General features: G+C 38.0%; 1 pseudogene; it reads right to left on the bottom strand.

Annotated features, from left to right (window-relative positions):
• Positions 1-8526: 8526 nt before the first annotated feature.
• On the bottom strand, positions 8527-10247 carry LOC148929374 (uncharacterized; annotated as a pseudogene).
• Between the last annotated feature and the right edge of the window lie 6842 nt (positions 10248-17089).

The following is a 17089-nucleotide window of genomic DNA, read 5'->3' as shown; positions in this document are numbered from 1 at the left end:
TCCTCAAACAACATCGTATGGATAAACTCCACTGTGCACCAACATTTTCACAACAAACTCCTAAGTTCAATTTTCTTGTGTTTCACGAGTCGTGTTCGAATTTGGACATTACGAAATATTTGACTTTTTTTTGAGATAATAGTATCATAGATACACGACAGATTATTTGCACGTACTCGGATCTAATTGCACAAACTAGCATATTTCTTTTTGTAAATCAGATTGAATTTATCATACTTCCTCCATCCTATAAAAATATGAGCATATGATATGACACGAGAATTAAGACATAATCGATAATATAAGAGGATATGAATAATAGTTAAAGTAGCATTAAGGAATAGTGAGATCCATATTATTATTAGTGTTTTAATGGTAGTATCAGTTGTAATAATTTGATGTGTAGCGGTAATAACTCGAGATGATTTTTTTATAAATGGAAATATCTAAGGACGAAAACGAAAAGTGCATATATTTTTATGAGACACGGAGAATATTTATTTTTTGGACTTTCAGTAAATATTAGTATATCGTACTACTTACTTGATTTACCGACTGTTTACTTGCAAACTTTTTACTTAAAACAATGAAAGTAGTAGGATACTAACTAATTTATATGTTGGAGTTTATAATTTTCATTTTTGATGGAGTTTATAATTTTCATTTTTGATATCAAAAAGTGGGCAGGTGTTGGTGGTTTGGATTTGCGGGGTCCTTTTCCAGATTTACCACATCTAAAAACCACTACCAAGATTTTCAACCAAAACATGGATCCACATGTTGTTTTCAATTTCATCATTTTCCGATTGACCATATTTTGTTATATGTATTACACTCATAATTATTTTATTGTATTAAGAAATATCAGTATGAAAAATATAGAAAAAGATCTTTTTATTTATCGGACACTGAATTTTACTCCACCTAGAACAAATTTGTGGCTTGGACTTCGGGATAATGAATTGTCACGACCGCACTTTGCTAAGGATAGCGAAAGTGGGTAAATCGCGACTAATGGGGGGATTAAAGAAACGGGGAAGAAAAGGGGGAAAGAACTTGTGAGTATACTCGAAGGCCCAATCGAACATTTCATAGAATAGAAGCCAAATGTACCATTTCATGGTCTTAGAACTAGAATGAATATTACATCAATAAATCAGAGTTCGAAGATAAGATTCTAAGATGTCTCACTTCACAAAAGAGCAACGGAATAAGTCCATACTAGACGACTTCGTGTATGAAGACACGAATCGTGAAAGATCCACTTGATTATTTAGTAGCATCGACTCCGATCATATCTCTATCCTCTTGACGTTCAACCTGCACATTTATAAATACATACAGGGCTGAGTACAGGAGTACTCAGTGGACACATGCCGAAAATCAAAACATACAATATATAGTTGTCATCCGTCCACAGTATCGCACGGGGGTTTTTCTTAAAAGGCCCGAGCATACTAAATTCTCTGTGATCTTAAAAGTCTGACTGCAGTCTAAGTTCTTTCAAAATTTCTACCATTATTGTGAATCGTGTACCGTGAAGGTGGCCACCCTCAGCGGACACATCGCCGGCCAACAGCTGATGGCTCACGGCTCTCGTGCACATTATCCCGAACAGGATTTGCGGTCCTATTGGGAACCGAATTCGTTAAACTAGGTTTGGCGTCGCCAAAACCCCGCAGGCTACAACCCCAACAGATAGGCCTCAAAACAAACATTTTATGGCATGACAACACTTTGAAATAATCACTGCTTCATTTTGAGAAAAGATGATTTTCATAACTTCAAAAGTATTTGCTTTATATCCACACTATAGTGCTGGATATTAAAAGAAAGCCCACCTGATATGCTTATGTCTCAACTCGATTACTCGCTTTGGCTTCACTCGCCCTTGAGCAATTTATCCCTTGAAAATAAATAGCGTAGCACGCTAATTAATACTTGAATTATTTCTCTCTAGAAAGAATGCATGCATCCTATTGGATAACACTTACATCTCAGTCTCGGCCTATAGGATTTTTTTCTTAATCCTACCTCGGCTTTACTACTCTGCAGAGTTTATTTATTCTCTTTATTAACTTGGAGAAATTCTATTTTCTCTAACTTAAATATTCGGGCACTTATTAATAAGAATAGGAATTCTTGGAAAGTCTCTTCTTAAATCCTTTTCTTCGGATTTTTCTTAAGGCCGCCCATGGCGTCGCGGGGCGACCCCGGTCGGCTTTCGCGTCTCCCACTTTACTACTTTATTTTCCCGGAATCTAGATAAATTATTTGGGAATTTATTCCTCGGCCTTCGAGCTCCAACTCTATTTTTCTCCATCTTTGGAAACTTAGTAAATCATTCGGGAATTAATTAACTGAGCTCCAACTCATTCCTTAAATTAAATCCCAACTTCTCATAATTTAACTCTCGGCCCAAACAATAAATCCACTGGCCCAAATCAATAGAAATTCCTTGGCCCAATTTCTTAATTAACTACTAAGGCCCAACAACCATTTAAAATAAATTGGCCCAACTGCCAAAATTTAGAAATGGGCAGCCCACATTAGACTCCCTCACCCATCGGTCAACTCTCTCTTTCTCTCCCACATTTCTCAAAATCATTCCCAAATGACTCTCTCTCTAAAGAAGAAGAAGCAGCGGCGACAACCACTCTTCCATCTCCGGCGAATCGCCATCTCCGGCGTCGCCGGAGCCCTCTCCTTCTTCCCCTTATACATCTTCTCCCTTCAGACTCAATTATCTCAAAATTAGAAACCCTCTGTGAACAAGGGGACGGCGGCGGCTTCCCCTTCATCCCGGCGACCGGCGGTCTTCGCCGTCCTCTGTGTCGCCGTTCCCGTCACCTCTCGCGATTTCCACATCTCTTCTCCAAATTTCTCCCAGATTCGTCGAATTTCAAAATCCCTAAATTGGGAATCACATCGAAGAACCCGGCGGCGTCTCCTTCTCGTGCTCGCCGCTGCTCCGGTCGGCGCCTCCTCTGCGTCGCCGGCAGCGCATAGCACGCACCGCCTCTGCTCCCTTCCTCTCGGCGGGATCGCGCCTCACCTGCGTCGCCGGCGAATTCGCCTCGGCGTTCTCCGACGAGCGCTCTTCGTCCAGCGCCGGCGTCCTTGGCGAACCTAGCGGCAGAGAGGAGGCATCGCCTCCTTCTCCCTCTCTCAGCCGCGACCTGCAGCTGCTCCGCGGAGGTTTTTTGGACTCCGTCGACGCTCTTCCGTCGCCCGGCAGCCTCGTCCCTGCTGCCGCCGTGATCCGCAGCTTCTTCGCGGAAGTTCTTCGGCTCCGTCGACACTCGCCGTCGCCCGGCAGCCCCTCCGCCTAAGCTAAGTCTCCTCCCCCCCCTTCTACTCAAATTCCAACAATAAAAACGAAAGCTTGGGGCTCTCTAACACTTATTGATTCGAACTTGGCTGCACTTAATCACTGGAAGGAGCATGCTATTGTTTTTGCTACACTTAGTCTTGTTTATATGATTGTCATACTTGTGGTTTACTGATTTCGGAGTTCCCATACTTGACTAAGCATTGGTATCATGTGTTGGTGTTTGGTTCTATATGCTTGCTACTGTTATGACTATTCTATTGAGCTTCTATGAATCTAAGTTATTGGCTATCTATTGGTTGATCTACATGATGCGATGGAGATGGGTGTTGAGGTTGTTTACCTCACTTGTTGAACTTGTATCGGTGGTGGCTGTCCTTGCTGTCACCACTCGCTGCCCTCTCCCTCCTTCCTCGTTGCTCTTCGCGCTTGGTGTGTGTAGAATTTGTGGTGATGGAATGTGGTGGTGGAGGAGGTGAGGAGAGGCTGCTTATATGGTGCTAAGCTATTGAAAGCTAGGTTTGAGACTTGGAGTCAAAGACTCCTATTTTGGGCTTGTTAGCTCTCTTACTTTCGAGCTTGATGATTGTGAGATTCTTGCCGTTTTGGTGATTGTGGCTGATTCCCTTGGCTGATTTCTCGGCCTCGATCGACGGGGAGATGAGAGTTTGTCTCATCTTCTATTTTTGGGTTTGTGTAGGAGCTCGCTCTCCAATGCCCCTTTGTCTCGACTCCCTTTTGATGTTAGAGGAGATGGTGACCAAGATTTTCTTACCTCATGCTATACTTTGTAGCTTGCTTAGCTACATTATCACTAGATGCTCCATCTCTTTATTTAGCTTGTGTTTCCCTCTCTCTTTACTTGTGTGTCAATTTCTAACCCCAATTTGGTGTAAACTTTGTAGGTACATGGTTGGAACTTTGGAGCCTTATGGGCTGAAAATCGAGAAGGATGGGGAAGAAGAAGAAGAGGGGATCTTATCCCTACTATGCTTGCATTCACATTCTTACTTCTAGCTTGGAGCCAAAGTCTTAGGTCTTGAGACCATAGGATAGTAGTAGCTTGTCAATGTTCACTCTTGTACCAAATAAAGATGTATGTACTTAAATACTTTATTCTCATGCATTTTTATTTCTCCAAACATTTTCACATTTCTCTAGTGAAAGTATTTCCTCCACTTCTATTCTTGAACTAGATTTTCTTGCACTTTATTTCCTCCAACGAGAATACTTAAATTACTCCAAAGTCGAATACAACGAGGAAAAGTACGATTACACAACTTCTAAGAGAAAATTAGTTAAGCTACTAAATCCAATTTATCTCGAAAGAAAGGATCGAAATTTCCGGGGCGTCACATGAATTTAGAAAATAAATCTAAATACTAAAAGAATATGTCGGCGACCTAAAAATTTAAAGTATTGTAGATGACACGTGTCGGAATTACAAGTCCAGAACACACTAATTGCTAAATGAGAAAAAGTTAGTGGTGGTTGATTTGATATATTGTGAAGCGTCGCCCTTTTATGTGCATTTTAATATTTTATTGCATTTTTAAGGCATTAAATTTGATACACTCAAAATAAATTTTCAATCACAAATATCATTGTTATCAGCACATAGTTCACTCACTTCGATGAGTGATGATAAACGACTAAATTTTGTACGACTAAAATAAAGTAATATTAATAATTTAATATATTAATTATATATTAAAATCATAAATATAGTAAGTAGATAAGTTAAAAGATTTATTAGTCTTTAACTTTATTTTTAATTTTTATATTTAATTTTTTTTTCTATTATTTTTAAAATTTGAATTAAAGTATGCACTAATTACATTTATGGTTTCAAAAAATAAAAAATATTATACATAAATCATAAATATATGACCATAATATTATACACTTTCCATGTACTATATATGCATCCATATATTTTAATAAATTGTGTAAATAAACCTTTTTTTTCAAATAAACTAGTTTTTGATTGTACAAAATTTGGTCATATATACGTAAAAAATTAGCAGTAGTACTACTAAATAATTAGAATTTTGATTGATACAGAGTTTAAGAAATTGATTGATATAGAAGAAATAATTTGGGGATCGAAATTGTGTATTTACTTGAATGATTATTGTTACAATGTTCCACCTATTTATAGGTCTAGAGATAATCACATATGGAAAACTAATCTTTGCCTATTTTACAGGGATTATATTCTATCTATGGAAGGAGATCAATTAGAGTTATCCTACGATATCTTCCAACACTCTCCCTCAAGTTAAGTAACGTGGTTACCAATACTTAACTTGCCCAACACTTCTTGAAATAACTTTGAGTTCACGGCCTTCGTCAGTATATCTGCCAATTGATCTTCTGACTTGACATAAGGAAACTCAACTACCTTAGCTTTAAATTCTCCTTTATGAATTGTCGATCCACCTCCACATGCTTGGTTCTGTCATGTTGCACTGGATTTTCTTAGATACTGATTGCAGCTTTATTATCGCAAAATAGTCTGCAAGGCTGCGGCGACTGAAGGTTGAGCTCTGTCATGAGTCTCTTCAACCACAAAATCTCTGTGAGACCACTCTTAATCCCCCTAAATTCTGCTTCGGCACTTGAGAGTGCAACTACTTTATGTTTCTTGCTCCTCCAAGTGACTAGATTTCCTCCAACAAAAGTGAAATATCCGGCGGTCGACTTTCTATCATTTGGGTTTCCAGCCCAATCCGCATCGGTGAGCCCATGTACTTCCAAGTGGCCATATTTTTTGAACAATATCCCATGCTCAGCCGTACCTTTCAAATACCGAACTATTCTTCGCACTGCCTCCCAATGATCTTCCTGTGGTGCATGCATGAATTGGCTAACTATTCCCACAACATATGTTATATCAGGTCGAGTGTGGGAGAGATAGGTAAGCTTTCCCACCAACCGCTGATATCTCCCCCTATCGGCTAACTTCGCCCCTTCGAGTATCTGCAATCCATGGTTTTGTACCATAGGAGTTTCAGCAGGCTTACAATCTATCATTCCGACTTCTGCCAGCAAGTCAAGTACATACTTCTTTTGGCTGATGAAGATTTCTTGTCTCGATCTCAGGACCTTAATTCCCAGAAAGTATTTGAGAGGGCCTAGATCCTTTATTTCAAATTCTTTGAACGGTTTTTTCGTAGCTCACTTATTTCTTCTTCATCATCCCCGGTGATAATTATATCATCTACATAAATAATCAGGCATGTGATCTTTCCATCCTTCTTCTTGATAAACAGTGTATGATCTGAGTTGCTCTGCTTGTACCCATACTTCTTCATTACCTCAGTGAATCGTCCAAACCACACCCTTGGAGACTGTTTTAGTCCATACAACGTCTTCCCAAGCTTGCACACTTCACCGGGTTGGAAATCATCAGTAAAACACGGTGGAGGAACCATGTACACAGGTTTTGGTAGTTCTCCGTGCAAAAATGCTTGTCACGTCAAACTGGTGGAGGGGCCAGTCTTTATTTGCCGCGACTGAAAATAGCACTCTTACGGTATTAATCTTTGCCACTGGGGAGAATGTTTCCGCATAGTCAACCCCGTATGTCTGTGTATATCCTTTCGCCACGAGTCGAGCCTTATATTCGCTCAATTGACCCGTCGGGTCTCCATTTGATTGTGAACACCCATCTGCATCCCACGGCCTTGACTCCTTCTGGAAACTTTCCTTTAACCCTGGTATTGTTTCTCATTAAGGCTTTCATCTCTGTGAACATCGCCTCTCTCCAATGCTTGATTTTCATTGCTTCTTCGGCAGTTTGTGGTATCTCCTCCTCCTCATATAATGTTGCCGCAAAAGCTCGGGCCATCTTCGTCAGATTAGATTGGTCAAAGTTTGCCACTCCGTACTTACTTTTCACCCTTATTTTACCAGGAGAGTACCGGTTTGGTGGAACTCCCCGATTGTTTCAATGTGGAAGCATATATCTGCCTGTATCTCCATCTACCGTGTTCTCCTTAGTTTCTGCATCGTTAGTATTAACAGTAGTATTCTCTTCGGGTTCCAGACATACCTCGGATATCGGTTGGGGAAGGACAATAGGGCGCAGATGAGTTGACTCTGACGGGGCTTGCTCGGCAGGAGTGACAGGAACAGTCTCTGTTGGCTCCTCAATCAAAGGGCTTGGAGGTGACACAAACCAACTTAGACAGTCCCGATGATCATTCTCAAGTTCTCTGTCCCCATGACTGTTAAGGTGGTGTGAATAAAAGAACTCGGTTTCTAAGAAATTGCAGTTTATGGTGGTGATGATTTTTTTGGTGTTTGGGTCGAAGCATCGGTACCCTTTCTGATTTACCCCATAACCCACAAAGACGCATTTAGTCGCACATGGGAAAAGTTTGGTTCTCTCATGTTTGGGAATGTGAACATAAGCAGTACACCCAAAAACTTTCGGTGTCATGCTAAGGGATTCTGGAATGTTGGCTTGTTTGGAAAGGATATCAAGGGGGGTTTTCATTTTTAGGATTTTGGTAGGGAGTCTGTTTATGAGGTAAACGGCTGTGGCTATCGCTTCTGGCCAAAGAAAGGTAGGGACTTTGGAATCAATCATGAGAGCACGAGTTACCTCTAGGATGGTTCGGTTTTTTCTCTCTGCCATCCCATTTTGTTCGGGTGTATAGGCACATGAGGTTTGATGAACTAAGCCTTTCTCTCTAAAAAATTCTGACATGGTACTATTAACAAACTCCCTCCCATTGTCTGATCGAAGGACTTTGATGGTAGTGTGAAATTGGGTTTGGATCATTTGAAAAAACAGGATAAATTTTTCAACTACCTCAGATTTATTTTTCAATAAATATATCCAAGTCATTCGGGTGCAGTCATCAATAAATGTCACAAAATATCTAAAACCATTCCCCCCAATAACAGGTGCAGGACCCCACACATCAGCATGAATCAGATCAAACATAGATTGCATACGGGTATTAGAAGATTTAAACGATTGTCTGTGGCTCTTGGGCAAAACATATGTCTCACACAAAAAATCTCTAGGCAACAAAAAATCGGGAAACAATAGTTTAAAATAACCATGGGAAGGGTGTCCTAGTGTTCTGTGCCACAACCAAGCCTCCTCTTTTGTGGATCCGTGAGCCAGCATTGCACTCCCATGGTGAGCTACCCCGTCCACATAGTAGAGTTCTTGGTTCTCAGTGCCACGCCCAACGATCCTCCTCATCCGAATATCCTGTAATATGCAAAAACTTGGGTACATTAGCAGTGTACAATTCAGCTCCCTTGTTACATGACTCACAGACATCAATCGTTGAGACAAGCTAGGAACAAATAAACAGTTTGATAATCGGAGATTTGGAGATATTTCTATAGTTCCGGACCCTTCCACTATAATTAACTCCCCATTTGCAGTCCGAATATAGGTTTTAGCAATTTTACCAAAATTAATAAAATCAGATCGTTCCGGAGTCATGGTATCAGTGGCTCCGCAGTAAAAAATCCAACCCCTTTTTTCAACACTATCAATATTTTGTACACTAAATGCAGCGGAAGTATTTAATAATGGTGCAAAACGATTATGGGTCTCAATTTGGTCAACATCCGGGGTCAATCCGAAATTAACAGTTCTCAGGGGGGAGTTTTTTATACTTATTCACAGAGTGGGGTCTCAAACATAATTTAGGCAAAAAGAAGGGTGCAAAGTAATATTTCTGGGTTAGATTAGGGTAAATGTCAAACCCTTTACCTCCTGAATATCCGCCGCCTCCTCCCCATTTTTGCGATTCTGTCTCGCCGGCTTTCCCCACGAAATTCCCGACTCGCACGACTCTACCGCCGCCGCCGCTCCCGGTGCCGGTCTCCTGATTCGGAGGGTTGTGCGGTAGATTTCCCCCTCCGATTCCACCTTCGCGGCTGGGATTTGAGCTCTGGTTTTGCGGTTCGATAATTCTGATTGCGGCGAACCTTGCCTGGGCTCGAGCTTTCTGCCTTTCGTCCCACCATTCTGGGTCCTACCCGGAGAAAACAACTCTCCTTCGTATGTTTGTTCCTGCCGCAGTGAGAGCACCACAATTTGCTCTTGTCCGGCTTCCCTCCGGCTTGGTGAGCGGCGGCTCCGGTGGGTGGAGGACGCTGCGGGTCCGTTTTGGTTGGTTGGTCTGTCTCTCTGGGCTCTGAATCCATATCCGATCTCCCCCGATGATATATCGGCGCTCCCTACGCCAGTGGCATCTCCGATTGGTGAAGAGGATGCCGGTGACATGATATTGCATCGAGTCGCCTCCTTTTTCACCAACGCGTAGGCCTCTTCGACTGAGGGGTATGGCTCAAGTTTGAGGATATCTCGCCGGATTGCATTATATTCCGGGTTTAATCCAGTGAGGAATTTGAAGAGCCTCTTCTCGCTTGTGAAATCTCTGAACTGCTTGATCCCCTTATCGTAGCACGTCACCGGTTGTTTTTGGCTTCTGTCGACATTAATCCATAATCCATGGATTCGACGGTAATATGTCTCAAGATCTAAGTTCCCCTGTCTGATATATAACACTTTGTCTTCCAGGTTGTAGATATGGAATGAATCCGCCTTGCTTTCGAACGTGATTCGAAGGTTGTCCCATAGAGCTTTGGACGTTTGATGGTGAGCAAAATCGTCAATAATATCATGTTCAATATTGTCGATTATCCACGAGAAAACCACGAGATCGGTTTCCTCCCAATCTCTATATCCCTTGTTGTTTGGTTCTGGTGGCTCATCGACTATGTGGGAGTATCATCTTCTTCCTCCTATCGCGACTTTCATAAGTCGTGACCATAACGGGTAATTTTTCCCGTTGAGTTTGAACGCCACGGTAACGTTCTTGCTTGACCTCAATTTCGAGGGTTCGATTATGGGTTTTTCATGATCTGTGTCTGACATTTTTGTGAATAGGGATGGATTTTCTGGGTTTGATTTCAGCCTCTTGGCCGAGTTTTTGGTATGGTTAGGGCTAGGATGAAATTTTTCTGAGCCCTAAAACCTGCTCTGATACCATGAAGAAATAATTTGAGGATCGAAATTGTGTATTTACTTGAATGATTATTGTTACAAGGTTCTACCTATTTATAGATCTAGAGATAATCACATATGGAAAACTAATCTTTGCCTTTTTAAAAGGGATTATATTCTATCTATGGAAGGAGATCAATTAGAGATCAATTTCAATTATCCTACGATATCTTCCAACAGATATTATGAAGAAAAATAAAAAAAATAAATTAATAGAATGTAAATTCCACTTTTATGTAGTAGTATTGATTTTATAATAAAATATGATGGCGAGGTTCATTTATGTGAAATAGTAAATAGAATTTAAAATTGTGAACATTTTAAAATAGTAAAGTAAAATATTTTTTCAAAGTTGGAAGGAGTATCAGTTTCCAGGCAATTACAAAAAATATTAACGTTTAAATTTTTTGCTTAAAAACAAGTTATCAGAAGATTTTTGTCCCATAAAATTTGGGCAATTTGGTTCAGATTTTTTATGGAGTATTTTTATTGTTATAATTAAAATAAATATTGAGTGCTAATATTTAACATCTTCGTACTACTGAAATATCAAAATTATAGAATAATCACCTTTTAAGATTATCTCCAACCATTTACACCAAACTCAAATTCATTTTTGAGTATACGTCACACTAAAAAGTAGTTTTACTTCAACCATTACACTAAATTCAAAATTTACACCATTTTTGGGTTTTTGTCTCACAAAATTTTTGCAGTAACATCATAATTGGAGTTGTTTTACAAAAAACACCAAAAATGAATTTGAGTTTGGTGTGTGGTTAGAGAAGATTTCTACACCAAAACTCATTTATGGAGTACGGTTAGAGACGGTCTGATATTTCTGTTTATTCATCTCTAAAAAAATTAGGCCCTGTACGACTTCTCTTAGTTGCAGCAGGAAACGTGGTTAAGGGGCTGCTAATAAATGAAAACAGCCAACGCTCTTACTTGAGCGGTGGGTTTTTTAAATCCGGTTTTTTTCCTATTTACATAAAAAAGTGAATTAGCTACACCCATATAACCCAAAGATATTCAATAAATCATCATAATATATGGCTGCGCCTCTCATATTATGACACCTGTCCGATTACATTATTGAATTTTGTTGTTGTGGCAAACATAAGTCAAGTCAAGTCAAGTCATGTCTTAAATATGGTTACTGTGTTGTTTAGGTATTTCATTAATGATAAATATATGACCTTTTCAACATAATGAACATAATGATTGAACTTTTCGACACACCAATGTACACTTAACTGAAAAAATTAGACAAAGGATTACTATAGATAAGAGAATTTGGTAAAAGTAATTAATGTGTCGCTGTTCGTTTATCCTTACTTTGTAGTTTCCTAAATCATTGAAATTGAAGTAAGAATGGTTTTATTTTTAGACTGTTTATCACTCACATAAGAACACTTCATAGAAATACATACATCTAAAACATTAAATTTGATATATTGAGAGAATAACTTGTATATATATCTTTGAAATGATAAACACTTTTGATAATAATTTACATAAAATATTAAATTTTTTATAGTATGATATATATACACGTATGGGAGGTGTTTTTAAATAATAGTAGAGGCTTAAGTGTACCAATACTCGTTGTAATTGTATAATTTGAAGAGGAAAGTCAAGAATAGAAATTTTGTCATTAACATAGAGAACTGACGAAGATTCTGTTAAAATCGATTCTTCCATATACAGGAAATCTCGTCATTAACAAGGACACCGTGCTCTACAAATTAAAATATTTTTACGCTCAGTCAAAGCTATATTTAAATTACGTGGGATATTTTTTGGTTATTGTATTTGGAGATTTTAGCAAAATAGATCTTCGAAACCCATTTATGTGAAAATGGATTCTAATTTCAAGAATATATGACAAGATCTCTGGGATGAAAATTTGGGCCAATAGGCCCGATTTAAAACATTTATAACTTATAAGTAATGTACCAATTTTTTATTCAATTTTAGTTTTGTTTGATTTTATAATTATTACCAAAAGTACATGCAACGCAAAACAGATATTACTCATATTATGGACTCGAAAAAACATTCGGATAGCGTTTTATAAAATGAAATTAATTTAGGGCCAGCATATTCATATCCTAATACTAAATAGGAGTACATGTAAAATACAAAACACATGTTAGTTCATTGAATCTTGTAATCTAACGGTTAGATTAATGTCACGTGTCATCTAATAATAGTATATAGATATTTAGCCTAATAATGTAGCATTATTATAGTCTAGTAATGTAGATTTTTGGTGTAATAATGTAGATATTAATGCGAATAATGTAGATTTTCAGTATAATAATGTAGCTCGACTATTATTATCACAACCATCCAATCTAATGAACCATGTAACACTCTTTACTCGATTAGTAAACCCACCCAATAAGTAATGTCACTATTTGGTATTGCCGACACTCATACATGTTTTATAATCCCAGGGCGTGATTTGTGTTGTGATTTACATCGAGAAGGTATAACGACCCTAATATACCTCAATATTGAAAATTATATGTACTTGGAAAATTTCAGAAGAATAAAGTACTCCACTATCAGATTATTTGTTTTTTTTTTAAAGCTAGTTGTTTCGGAGTCATGATCTTTCTCCGAGCTTCCCACCAATAGTCAGCCGGGCCCTCCAGTTGAAAAGAAACACAATTTAGTCGTTCTGGATCAGTGCATTGTAGTAGATTGAAAATACGTTCCATGCTGCGTATCCACGTCTCGGCATTAGCTGGGTCTCCCATCCCATCGAATACAGGCGGGTTTTGTTTGAGAAATGTTTCCTCTACACGCCGTCGTGGGGGTGGAGGTGGTGGACGCATATCATCCCGTTCCTCACAACATTCATATTCATTCCTTGGGACTCACTCGTTCCTTCTTGGTCGTCCGACTCTCCTCGGTAACATCCTGATTTGTTAACACCTATAGATTAACAAAGTCGTTTGCTATTATAGCTTAAAATTCATTTCCTATTGAGTTCTTTTCTTTACTCAACTTCTTTCTATGTTCTGTTTTATTTTTATCGTTCTAGAATACGATAGTAAAATCATTGTGATTCGAGGTCGAACCATATTCTTTTAGAAGAGAGGCATGCATCCTACAACATTCTATATTATGTGAGAACCGACTAAATTCTTATCGGACTCGTGCTGTAAAAGTTTGACTCAAACAAGATACCCTTTTCTTTCAAACATTATAAACTTTTCACGAAAAGTTAACAACATCGTAAAACTTTCACTTTGAGAATAAACTATTTTTCCTTGGTTCAAAACACTTTAACTGGAAATAAATAACTATAAATTTTAAACTTCAAATCTCACTCTTTTCTCAAAAACTCATTTTCCTTTTTCTCTGAATTCTGTCCCTTAAAAGGGAATACGTTTCCTCTTTCTTTACTGAACAAAACTTTGTCAACTTCTCTTTCTTTTCAAAAAGCAAAAAGTTACCTCTTTCTTGGCTAAGCGGGACGAGTCGGGGTGTTGAGCCTGTGGCAATTTAACCTTTTAGTCTAGGGATACAAATCTAGACTACGATTGAAAGAAGACTCTTGGGTCCAGAGCGGAAAGAAAAATTGCTCTGATACCACTCTGTCACGATCGCACTTTGCTAAGGATAGCAAACGCGGTTTATCGCGACTAGGGGATGATTAAAGCAGCGGGAAAGAAAGGGGAATCTCGGCAAAACTGATATGAACGAAATCAAATTGGAATAACTGTCAAAATATATCAGAGTGCATGATACAAAGGAACATAAGTTCAACTTTTACACTGCAGTGGAAGAGTCAAGAGAGAATGACACCGTGTATGGAGACACGATTCATCCGAGCATTATAATACTGAAACACATTCGCCATCTTTGCTCAACACCGCCCTTCGTCATCACCGCTTAACCTGCACATTTTTAAAACATATGCAGGGCTGAGTACTTGATGTACTCAGTGAACACAAGGCCGAAATATAATTTTCATAAAAACTGGTTTTGTCAAGCCATAACTGAGTGAACGCGGGGTTTTACTGAAAATGCCCGAGAACACTAAAAACATTTTCTCTTTAAAACTATGACTGCGCAGTTAATTTTTCCTGGAACATATACCATATCTGAACTTCATTCTGGTGCCGAGAATGTGGCCACATTCCATGGTCACAATGACCGGCCAACTCGAAGGATGGCTCCCGGTCCCTGGTGTACACTAGCCTGAGCAGGGAATCTCTCCCACACTCAGACCCGAATTCGATTCACAACATAACTGGTCTAGTAGGGACGCTCCCCTTTCTAGACGAACAGATAGGTAATGCTCAAAACAAAAACATGGCAAGACAAAACATACTTTGAATTTAAACAACTGAAATCATATTTGCCCACATAATAATGTAGGATATAAAGCCCACAGTAAAACTTTAGTTTGAAAGCCCACCTCGTTAGTTTTTCCTTAACTTGAATTTCTTGCTCCGATCTTAACTTGCGGAGGTAACCTTTTTGAAAACATCACAGTATAATAATGCACTAATTAGACTCAAGGAAAGATCTACTTAAATTAGAATGCATGCCTCATATTTAATCCCTTTTATTATTTTTTTTTCTCTATTTTTTTTAATAAATTTCTAAAACTCGCATACCATTTAATACTTCGTCTTTCACCATTCTCGACTTTGAATTGAACTTTATACTTTACTTCAAAAATTTACTCTCATGCAAAACTCTAAAAATAAAACAAAAGAGCAATTATTTGATCTTAGTTACACCATTAGAAGAAACCATATAAAAACATATCAATTGAACCTTATTTAAAACATAGACTAAAATTCAATATTATATTTTATCCCAAAAGATAATATTTTCGGAATTGACTAAACACTCTCCATCATTTCCAGCCCGTAAGATAATTAAATTCCGGCAGAATCCCATTTTGGAGATAAATTTCTTTAACTATCTAGTTCTAGCCATTGTAGGATTTTAATCTCTCCATTCCATGTGTTTTGTGAATTGTGAGTATTTTTCTAGCTACTTAAAAGAAGACTTGATGGTAAAACTATTTTTTGAACTTGCTGTGTATTGTTAAATCCAAATTTGGGCAAATTCTAGCTTCAATTTATAAATATGCATGCTTGTACATATATGAAAGAAAGGAAGGGTTTGGGGTTTACCTTTATGACAGTGAAAAAGTGTTGTTGGGTCGTAGGGCTCGACTCTACAATTGTGCAAATCTCCTCCTTCATACTCTTCTATTCTATGTTGTGTTGGTGTGTGTGAGAAGAGAATTTTAGGATATTTGATAGTGATGTGTGGCTGATTTTGGAAAGGTTTGAGGTATATATATAGGCTTCTCATCTTGGCAAGTGGCTCAGGTGATTAATGATTCATATCTTATTAGATCTTTACATGATCTTAGTCAAAGATTTGTTGGATTTGGGGATGATCTAAGCCGTTGGTGTAGATTTGATGTATCATTGAGTATCTAACTATATCCTCATAATACATTTATATCTAATGTCATTAATAAAGATTTATGTCCGTTCTTGGACTAGATTTCTAAGCCCATCTCACATTTCTAACTCTCTTCTTTTGTAGGAAATAGCATCTATTTAAGGAGCATGGGCTATCCTCGTTGATGTATCGGCTTTCCTTGGAGCTTGAGCACGACCGTTGAAAGGCTGCCCGAACTTGCACGCCTATCTCTAATTGTAAAAGATTAGGATTTGGTTGTGTTGTATACTTTTATCGGACTTCTCGTCATGTACTATTATTCGGACTTTTTAAATTAATCATGGTAAAACAATCAACTTCTTCTGTATATTTCGTCTTAGATTTCTTTATAACTCAAAAGATCGATATTAAAAATTCAAACAGGCAGTTTATAAATACTACATTGATCACTTATTTATAATTATTTGTAGTTAAGATCATAATAATAATACTAAGGTTCAAAAGTTGGGGATGTTACAGATAAGTTATAATTTAATTAGCTAAGTTTGTAAGTTGTGGGATTGATAAAGTCAAAGAATTTAATTGGCATTATTCCATATTATTATGGACTGAGAATATTTGAAAATTTATTAGAAATAACTTAATTTTGAGACTAACGAATTTTAATTCACGCGTCGATATAATTTATTGAAAATTCAAAAGATAATTGGAAGTAAATGTAAGAGCATCCACAATAGTCGGTGAGCGACCGGCTAGCCGATTTTCGGCTGACAAACACGGATTTTGCATGTTTTTAAGGGCTAGATTGACTCGTTTTAAATGTCATTCATGCAAATTGTGTTCTTAAATTGCATATGTTATACATTTGGTATTTTTAATGTGTTTGTTGATAAATGATAGAAAAAGATAGAAAAAAAAAAGGTGCAAAAAGGCCAAGGTGCAGCAGTCTCTGTTCGAGCCCATTCTGCCATCAGATTTGGAGTCCAATCAGTAATTTATACATACCATTCTCTTCCTCTTCGAAAGAGCTTCGCGTGGATATCTCGCACGTCTCAATCGGAGTTCTGTGGAGAAAGTTATGACTATTCTACGAACTTTGCGCAGTGTAGTCAAAGCTGGCGGGAATTTAGGCGGAAATTCACGGATGAAAAGAAATTATTATATTGGGATGCCAAATCTCTCCTATATCTTGTAGGCCACGAAAATTATCAAAAAATAAACCTTTTAACATCCTATAAATACTCTAACTTAATTCATAATCTTCA

The sequence above is a fragment of the Salvia hispanica genome, chromosome 4, assembly GCF_029641045.1.
Source record: "Salvia hispanica isolate PSC_SH4W2 chromosome 4, Shi_PSC_v1, whole genome shotgun sequence".
Taxonomy (NCBI): Eukaryota; Viridiplantae; Streptophyta; class Magnoliopsida; order Lamiales; family Lamiaceae; genus Salvia; species Salvia hispanica.
This window is presented reverse-complemented; position numbering and strand designations above follow the sequence as displayed.